We start from the raw sequence: 10,544 nt of genomic DNA, 5'->3' as shown, positions 1-10,544 counted from the left end.
GATCAGCAGGTTAGGTGCATTAAACATAATTTTGACCTCTAATATTTTCTAATTAGCATCAGCACATAGCCTCTCTCTAAAACAATGAGAACACTTCGAAGAGTTCATGAAAAATTGAATTACAAGTGAAGTTTATGTCAGTTACCATCATTTTCCAATCCATGCACATGAGGAGTCTTTCAAATGCTTATTGATAATGCCCAGTGTGAGAAAGCATGAATGGATTACATTTTTTTTTTTGCAACAGAAAGTCTTACTTTAAATCCAGTTTTGCATGAGTGGCTTATTTCTGTGAAAGGATTAGCAACAGTCTGAGAAGGAGAGAGAAAGAGGAAGGGAGGGTGAGGAAAGAGAGAGGGGGAGGGGGAGAGATCTTCCATCCACTGATTCACTCCCCAAATGTCTACAAGCCACGAATTCCATCTGGGTCTCTCCTGTGGCTGACCGGGGCCCATCCTCCAATACTTTCCCAGGCACAGTAGCAGGGAGCTGCTCAGAAGCAGAGCAGCATAGACTCCAACATGGGATACCAGTGATGCAGATGGCTTCAGCTTAATCTGCTTAACTTGCTGGGCAAGACCAACTCCTCCGGAAACCCGCCCTTCCCATGAACATTTTTAGGAGCTTTCATATAGTGCTAAAACACACTGTTACATACTAAATTTTTAAAAAATGTTGGGGACGGCACACACCAAACTACAATGTGTTGTTTAAATGCCCACGTATGCGTTGAAGTGAAAAGTGCTATAGGAGTAGCATTCAATAAAGTAGTGAACCAGATCAGAGGCCTGGGTGAAAATCCTCTCAATGTAATTGAGCTGTGGGGATTAGGGTGTGTCACGTGATCATCCTGGGGCTGTGGGACAGTATAAAGCCCAGCAGGACATGGCTCCTCCCCCTCAGTCTACCTCTTCACTGGTCATGCTGGAAGCTTCTGTCTCCAGCAGAATTGCCCTGTGCCCACACCTGAGCAACCTCAGAGCTCGAGAAAGACGACAGGTGAGTTTCCATGATTGTTTTGGTCCTTGGTGTATGAAATGGGAAAAATAGGAGGGTGGGGACAATCCATGGAAAGTGGTGTGAAGAGTTGAGGAAAGGATTAGTTAACTGCTTCATGCTTCCCAAGGTAGAGCCTGATTCAAACCATATTTCAGAAATGTTCATTATTAGATGAAGGCCAACATTTCCTCCTAACTTTCTGATTTAGATGGGGTGGCTAGTGAGCAGTAAAGGGGCCATTGCACCTTTGACTGAGGGCTTCCAAACAGAGTGTTATTCACTTATCTTTTCTTTCAATGTACTCAGTGCCTTGTTAGAAGCTAGTTGAAATTCAGGGCATAAGAATCCAGTGGCTTCCGTTTCTATTTCCCCAGGGAGGCAGATGCCCTTGGCCAGCACCATCCACAATGGACCCCAACACTCTTTCCATGGAACAGGGGAAGGAGCTGTTAAAGCAATGGGGGATCCCACAACAAGATGTGAGTATGGGAGATACTGGGTCAAGTGAGAAGTCGATGGAATGAGATGGCATCAAAGCTGAGGGTCAGTCCGAGGCAGGTACTCCTCCCATGATCAGCTGTAATAGTCAATGTTTAAAACTCTCTGTACATTGCACTGGCCAATTTCAAAGGACATTAGGAGAACACAGGCATATGCAATTGCTATGGATCTTACTTCCCTTCAGCTCACACCAGCATTTCCCCCAGACTCCACTTTCTGTTTTGAAACTTTATTGAAGTTACAAAAGTTTCATGCATTTCATCTAACAGATTTAGGAACATAGTGGCACTTCCCCCTTACCCTCCCTCTCAGATACCCACTCTTGCTTTTTACAGTGATCTATTGTCAGCAAACTTAGTGATCAGAGAGTGAGCCCTACTCTCAGTAAAAGAGTCAACAAATAGTACGAAGAGAATGGAAACAAAGCAAGACCCTGTACCTTCACCCATTGGTACTATTTGGAGGTCACCAGCAAGTTCATTGTTGGCTGTGGAATAACAAAAGTTTAAGGTGCTCCCTGCTGTAGGCATGTGTTGAAACACTTCAGTTGCCCCACAAAGGTTTTCCTTGGAGATTTACTTGTTTGAAATGCAGAGCCACAGAGAGATGGACACACCGACACACACAAACATACACACACACATACACACACACAGAGACTGATTGGTTGATTCCATCTGCTGGTTCACTGCTCAAATAGATGCAAAGGCCATCAGAAGGCAGGAGCAGAAGCCAGGAGCCTGGAACTTCATGCAGGTCTCTCATGTGGGGGCAGGGGTCCACATACTTGAGGCATCTTCTGGTGTTTCCCACAACAGACTAGCAAGGAGAAGGGTCAGAGATGGAGCAGCTAGGAATCAAACTGGTGCCTATATGGATTACCTCTGTGTCTCAAAACCGGCTCCTCCTAAAAGGCTTACAAATACTAACATGGTAATCAAAACATTTTATTATTTTATTTTTTATTTTTTGACAGGCAGAGTGGACAGTGAGAGAGAGAGACAGAGATAAAGGTCTTCCTTTTGCCATTGGTTCACCCTCCAATGGCCGCCCCGGCTGGCGCGCTGAGGCCAGCGCACCGCACTGATCCGATGGCAGGAGCCAGGAGCCAGGTGCTTTTCCTGGTCTCCCATGGGGTGCAGGGCCCAAGCACCTTGGCCATCCTCCACTGCACTCCCTGGCCACAGCAGAGAGCTGGCCTGGAAGAGGGGCAACCGGGGCAGAATCCGTGCCCCGACCGGGACTAGAACCCGGTGTGTGGCGCCGCTAGGCGAAGGATTAGCCTAGCGTGGCGCTGCACTGGCCTAATCAAAACATTTTAAACAGAAAGGAAAAGGGCTGGCACTGTGGTGAGGTGGGTCGTTCCGCTGCCTGCATGCCAGCATCCCATATGGATGCCGCTTTCTTCCTGGCTGCTCCTTTCCTTACACAGCTCTCTGCTATGGCTTGGGAAAGCAGATCACCCAGGTCCTTGGCCCTTTGCACTTGCACAGGTGATCCAGAAGAAGCTCATGGCTCCCAGCTTCAAATCGGCCCAGCTCCAGCCATTGTGGCCATTTGGGGAGTGAATCAGTGGATGCAAGGCTTCTCTTTCTCTCTGCCTCTGTCTCTCTGTAACTCTGCCTTTCAAATAAATTATAAATCTTACACATACTTAAACAAAAAGCCTTCTTTATAAGAAAAAGAAAATGCTCAAGTGACTGGGAGTTTATCTTCTCTTTTCCCAAAGTCACTTCCTGCTTGCAGACTGAAAGTTGAATCTTGATGCCTCTTTTCTCTTTATCAGATCGATTTGATGGTGGAGAAGTGGGTAGTTGTTGCCTCTGTTGAGGCCATGTTACGATTTCCCCTGAAGCCTGGAGAGGATCCCACAGCCCGCTGTGTCTCCCAAGGGAAATGTCAGCTTACGGTGGACCAGCCCCAAGCAACTTCCCAAAGACCAGATGACCCAAAGGACAGGTAAGGCAAATTTGGGGAGTGAGCCATGGGGCCAGGACCTGATTCCCCAAGGGCCCTCCATTTCTGCCTGAACAAGGCTGCAGGACACTCACCTCACAGGGCCTTGACTTTAAAAATTTAACAAGATTTGTTAATCACAGGGTTTGCAAGCCAGGGCAATGCAGCCCTCACTGGAGATCAAAGAACCTCTCCCAAGAGAGGAAGGAATTCTCCTATTGAGGGAGATGTCCTGCTCAAGGTCTCATGGAGTCCTCCTGATGCAAATGAAGGATTTCAGCTTGCTCAGTTCTGACTGGCTTATGCACATGCCCTGTTGGGAACTGTTCAGTTTGACTGGTTGATCACAGACTGCATCAATTTGTCAACTTCAGCTTTTCAGAAGCAAGGATTGTATAAAGGTCAAGCACTTACTTATCAATTTTCATTCTATGTCCAAGAATAGTGCGTGTGACTGTCTCCCTTTGCCTCACTGTCACCCAGCATCTAACTTACTTTTGCCCTCAGTTAACTTGAGAGAATTCATTTTGTTTTGACAAGGTGAAATATCAAAGCTTTGTCAGAGCATTCTGCCGGCTTTGTGGGTAAGAAGTTACTCTGTGAAAATAGAGAGTTTTTATGATCTGAAATACCAGTTGTTGGCTACCCTTCTGTTGGCTTTGCTGGGGCTTTTAGTCTGGAGAGAGAAGCTAGACCAACACTCAGAACCAAAAATACTTTTGTGTAGGGTTGCCAATTCACTATCACCATCTATTAGAAGCCTTTTAATTAAGTGGTCTTTTCTTGGGCAGTGTCCTTTTTTGGCAGTAGGTAAACACTACAACGAGTTCACAAAATAGGTCAGAATGGGGCATCTATCACAGATCCAAGATGTGGTGGATGCGGGTTAGTACTCAGGAAGTCCCTCCAATCTCTCCTGGGAGAAATAGACCTATAAGGGGCTTGTGTCATACATTTTGAATTTTTAAATTTGTTTCTTTGGACTAGGAAAACCAACGATCAATTAAAGAGCAAGCCTCATCAGAAGCCCAAGGCTATGAATCAGATGGCACGCCATTCAGTATGTCATCAGCCTCGAAGGCCCCTGAAGGACAATAACCCACAGAGAAGATCAGTGTGCCAGAGGGCTTCCCCACCAGACGGAGAGTACAGCAAGGTAAGCGGAGGCTTGGGGCTTTCGAGAACAAAGGGGTCCATGAGGAGTTGGTTTAAACGCGGGAATCTGTGTGTCCATCCTTCAGTTATTCCTCTTTAGTCAAGCTGGGCTGGTTTGCCTTCTCTTTACCTGGCTGATCGGCACATTCAGAGCCTGTGGGGAACAGCCACTATCATCTCCTTTAGATGTGAAAGTTCTACCTCCTTGGATTCCTGGATTGAATTAGCTCTGGGAGGATCATAATATCTTGAGTTTCTTGGCAAATAAAAATCCATGGGTCTATGACCTCCCACGAAATAATATTTAATTTCCCTAATCTTCTTTATATCCACTTTTGAAAACTGCCTGTGATTGGTACCCGCTCACCTAATAACCACTTCCCCTACCCACAGGTGAAATGCAAGAACTGTGGAGCCTTTGGGCACTTGGCAAAAAGCAAGAGGTGCCCCATGAAGTCCTGGGGTGGGGCCATTCCCTTACTGGCCTTGGGTCGCAATCAGGAGAAGGAGAACCTGAAACCCAAGAAACCTGACGGACTTCAGCCTGCAGAATCCTTGAGGAAGACTGAGAGACAAGAGGCAGGAACTCACAGGTAAGGATTCTGCAGGCACAGTCTGAGCCCTGAGCTTTGGCTACCAAGAAGATTGTGCCATCCCCTCTTCTTTCCCTGGAGCTGTCTCTAGGCATAGACAGACAACTGCAGAGAAACAGACAAGTGCTCCAGACCTTCCAGGGGTGCACCCCGAGCTCATCCTATTCTAAGAACCACTAAAGGGAAGGGCTGTGGAATACCTTGGAATGCTGCTCCTGGCAGCCAGAACAGCCACAGACCAAATGAAAGTGCACAACACTGAAGTCACACTAGGGAACGCAGCACATCCTGGGGGTGGAGGGGCTTCCCAGACAAGAATTGAACCACTGGGGCCAAGTTCACAGGGGCATCAGTGACTGCCTCACTCCTAAACAAGGGCTAGCATGGGGCCCTGGGAGTGCTCTTAGTTTGGTTTGCTGTCCCTCTTGGAGACAGGCAGGAAAGGTACCTCAGACAGATAACAGGATTTGTTCTGCAGGCATGAAGGGCAGCAGAGGAAAGCTGGACCACAGGCAACACAGGGGAGGCCACAGAAGGAGCCGAAGAACTCTGAGGCAGCAACAGAACCATGTGCCTATCTGAGGGTGAGTCCTACTCCCGCTTCTGCAGTGTGATTTTTTCTCTGTGGCCTTTTATTTGCTTCATTGTATGCCATTCTATGTGGGAATTATATTTAAACCAAGGCTGGCCCACAGAATCCTGTTTTATTTGTCTGTATCCCATGTTCCAGTTGCTTTATTTGAATTTTTATGTCACTATTTGCAAGTTGGCAAGTGAATGCTAGTGGAGGCATGTTGATGCATCCATGAATGATTTGATCATGTGCTGTCTTGTATCCATCCAAGGCATCTTTTACACTTTTATTAATTTCACGTTTCCTTTCCAAAAGTTGTTTTTGATTTACACTCTCCATATTGGATAAAAAAAGGATTAGGTAGTTGACATGTGTTTTTTTTTTTAAGATTTTTAAAATTTATTTGAAAGGCAGAGTCACAGAGGGGCAGAGGTACAGAGATAAAGAGAGGTGTGGGAGGGAGTTCTTCCATCCACTGGTTCACTCCCCAGATGGCTGTAACCACAAGCTGTGCAATCTGAAGCCAGGTGCCAGGAGGTTCTTTCTTGTCTCCCACGTGGGTACAGGGGCCCAAGGACTTGGGCCATCTTCCACTGCTTTTCCAGGTCATAGGAGAGAGCTGCATCTGAAGTGAAGCAGCCTGGAAGTGAACCGGTGCCCATATGGCTTGCTGGGACTGCTGGCGGTGGCTTTACCCACTATGCCACAGCACTGGCCCAAGAGAGTTTTCAAAGCTCATCACAGGGTAGTTGTCTTCTGCATTTAACTGCCCCTTAACAATATGATGGTACTCCATCAGCAATCTACCAACATGCAATCAACCTTTAAAACCTGTAGGAAACATTTTCAAAGTCAGATACAGCTTCGTAGAATTCGCTTCCTATTTAAGTTTCACAACACACTGTGTAACACATGGATCGAAAACCGGAATGTGGTCAGCCCTTCTCACCCCAGCACCACATTCCACAGTGCAGCCACTCCCTTGACCTTAACAACAGACAAGGTAATGATAGTCTTGTCCTATCTGCCACAAACAAGAATCAGACTGATGTCGTATTCTTTTCCCCTCACTAACCTGAGTATACAATCTCTGAAGATTTGACTGGATGATTTCAATATTTAGTTCTGTGAAATTTAATTTCACATGTACTGTCTCTTTATATTGGCTGCCTCATCCCTTTTTGTGGTTCTGATTGAGATGCAATCTTGTATGTGCTACCTGTATGTGCTACTTTCTCTTCCTATTTATATTAGTAATCAATATCCTTTTTCGTTACTAACATGCTGATTTTCCATTTTTGTATGGTTGAATATGTGAGTTCTTCATCCATCTGAGGGGTCTAATGTGAACTTTCTTGCCACAGCATCCTACTAGACCATTGCCTGTGCAAACATCCAAGAGGAAGTCGCCCCTCGGCTCTGCACTGCCATGTCCACTGCCTAGTGAGACACCTTATAGATCACGCTGCGCTACTGAGGCTCCAAACAAAACACCTCAGCTGAGCACTGATGGCCCAGCCCAAGGATCTGGGGTCAACTTTGCTGACTCCCCTCACCATGTTCTAAAGAAATTCACCCCAGGCCCAGCTGGCAGTGCCAAGCCAACAGTCAAAGGGCCTGATGTTTCCTCTCATGACACTCTTCAACCTGCCAGGAAGACACCTACCCTGGGTCACAGGTCTAATCCACAGGTGCAGATCAAAGTTGCGGAGGTGGATTCAAAGTTGCCTCCACAGCCAGTCACAGAAAATTGTGTCCAGAACTCCAAACTCAGCACCCAGGCTCCAGGCAAGAGGTCTGCCCAAGACTCCATCCAGACCAGCCAGAACTGCCCCAAGAAGCCAAGACTCCTGGTTTCCCAACCTCTCTCCAGTACAAGTGGACCTGCACACTCTCGGGCACCCCAAGGGTCCACAAAGATGCCAGTCCTGAAGCCAATTTCTGACCCTCAGCCTCCATCTAACTCACGTTGCTCAAGCTCAGGCCAGAACTGCCCAATCTTCCAACTTCGAGTGTCCAGTCGTGTTCCAGACACGACACAGAGAATCGGCCCCAAGAAACAGGACAGTGCCAGGTCCAGAACCCCTCCCACATCCAATCCAGGGAAGTCTACAGCTGCTCGTCAGAACACTCACGTCTTAAAGGAGTCTGAGAGGCAGGGTCCCCAGGTCACAAGGAGTGTCCTCTATGAGGATCTTCTGGTCTCTTCCTCCTCTGATGACAGTGACTGAAAGGGAGAACTTGTGCGGGCCAGCCACACCAGTGGAACAGAACCTAAGGGAGGGGGGGGACTGAAAAGAGGGACAAGAGATGGCAGAGAATGGAGCCCAGAGAACAAGGCTGATCAAGGCTCGTTTCTTCCAATGGCTCGGTGGTATTTATGCATAACCAGCACAACGAAGCGAATGAAGCACAAAGATAACAACATACGTAAAGCAACTTTTTGGGGCCTCTGACAGCACAGCTAATTTTCACAGAGCGTTCTTGATTATCATCCTCCTTCAGGATGGGAGGATGTGACTTTCTTCTCCCAGGAACTCCACCTGCCAAGACTGGCCTTGATGTGTCTAAAGGCTGCCTACAAGACTCCCACCCCCACCCTGACTCTGGGTCAGAGAGGATGGCCTCAGGTCTTCAGGACTGGGAAGTGACTGAGAGGCGTAGGTGGGGGAAGCATCAGGGAGCAGGTCTGCTTTGAGACTCAATGCTGTGATACAGGATCAAAGGGTGGAGCCTAACACAATATTGGGGATCAACACAAGACACCACCTATTTAATGGTGTGAGATGGAGCTGCTTGAAATGGGACTTAAGAAACTGTCCTGAAAAGGCTTTTGTAAATTGGATCTAATTATGTGAGAAACTAACTGAACTCATGTTCAGTGATATGAGCCCCTACTGTCACTAGAAAGCTGTGAAATCCACCTGTCTGTGTGAAGAAAAGACTAGCCCTTGTGTAGCTAGCTGTCAAAGGGCCCATATGTGGTTGTTAAAGGTCTATTTTTTAAAAGTACCCTCCCGGATCCTTGCATTGTTGAGGAAGAGTTTTAGTGGGAAATTCTTGGCTTTGTCTCACTGGGAAAAACTGTCTTTCACGAAGGAATTTGGTTTTATTGGTGAATTCATTCAAATCCCTCCACAGTGCATGCTCACGTGCTATGAATGGTTCCCAGGTCTTAGAAAAGGAAACTGCACACTTTGTGAAGTTGATTGAACACTGACCTGATTGAAACTGCACACTTTGTGAAGGTGATTGGACACTGACTTCCACTGTGATAAAGTATCTCAGCTCATCTGTAAAGGAGACATCCACAATACACCCAGGATCAGAGTTACTGAGAAGATTAAATACATTATGTGAAGTATGTAAATAATGAGAGACACATGATAAATTATTCATGCGTTTCTACTCTTTGATCACAAGTAAGCCACAGAGTAGCCTCAATTGGAAGGAACACTACATTTGGTATTGAAAGTGATTGTAAAACTATGGTTTATTATCAATAAATGTATTGCTAAGTTTCATAGGTGTTTTGATTTTTATATCACTTCAGCCCAATTTCCTTTTCAAAAAAGAGACACACACATAGCATCCTATATTTCATGCACACAGCTGAGTCTCACGCAGTGCTTTCATCGATTTTTGGGAAAATCTTGTATTTACTGCAACCTAGGCTGCTAAGGGAAATGTGACATCACACCCCTCTAGGATCCAAAGCTTGTTATTAAAATGAGGCAGGTCGCACACATCAGCGACCTGTGCGTTTGAAAGGAACACGAATCCTATGCATGTTTCCTTATTTGGGGGGATTCCACAGTCCAATAGGCACAGCTGAGAACAGCACTCCCTTTCAACAACCCGCACTACATGCACACCCACAAGAGGGTTTTCTAAACCTGAGGGAGTCTTCCCGGCCTCTGCCCTGGTCAGTTTGAGAGAAGCACCTGCGGAAGCCGCTGCAGGGCCCCTGCGATATCAGAGCCCCTCAAGCTCAGGCATCCACACAGATCGGGGACGTGCAGGTCTGGACAGCCATTACCTTGCAAGTAGCAGACTCTGAGGACGCCGCCATTGGCGACACAGTCTTATGGCACCCAGTTCCTCAGGGCCGGAATGCCCGCAAGGCATGCTGGGAGATGTTGGAAGGTAACTGGAGCCCGCCAATGTCCAGCCCTGCTCATAGGCATGCGCACTGGCAGTGAGCAAGCCCGAAGGTAGCGTGAAGTCATGAGGACTGGTGAGACCGTGAGCGGGCTGGGAACCTGCTGGAGGCTCTCCTGCTGCCCTTGCGCGTGCTCCTGGCGTCTCCGTGGCCATCCCTCCTGTCCCGTAGTGCCCTGGGAAATGGCCCTGACGGTGTTGAGAAGCACAGAGCTTCCATCCACGTATTGAGCCCTGGGCACTGGGCCGCTCCCTGTGCTGCACCTGAAGCCAAGCCTCCCGCTGCTATGCCAAGCGCCTGGCTCCTGGGGAATGCAGCTCCTCCACACGGGTCCATCTTTCCAGAAATGCCACGGCCTTCCTGCTTAGTCCATCTGAGGTCCACGGGAAAGCACCCTGGGCCCGAACCTGAGACCTGGGAAACCCTGAGGGATGGGGCCCCTCTGCGTTCCTAGGGGCATTCCTGAGGGATTCACTGTACTTGGGAATTTATAGAAGAGATTTTTATAAAAGAACTCATCAATGGCTTTGGTTGAAAATGTGTTGCCTCCCTGATTCAAACGTGACAGTCTGAGCCACTTGAAGTCAAGATAGAAGGTAGAATA

Source organism: Oryctolagus cuniculus, chromosome 18 (assembly GCF_964237555.1).
Source record: "Oryctolagus cuniculus chromosome 18, mOryCun1.1, whole genome shotgun sequence".
Classification (NCBI taxonomy): Eukaryota; Metazoa; Chordata; class Mammalia; order Lagomorpha; family Leporidae; genus Oryctolagus; species Oryctolagus cuniculus.
The sequence above is the reverse complement of the archived record's forward strand: the minus strand, read 5'-3'. Positions refer to the sequence as shown.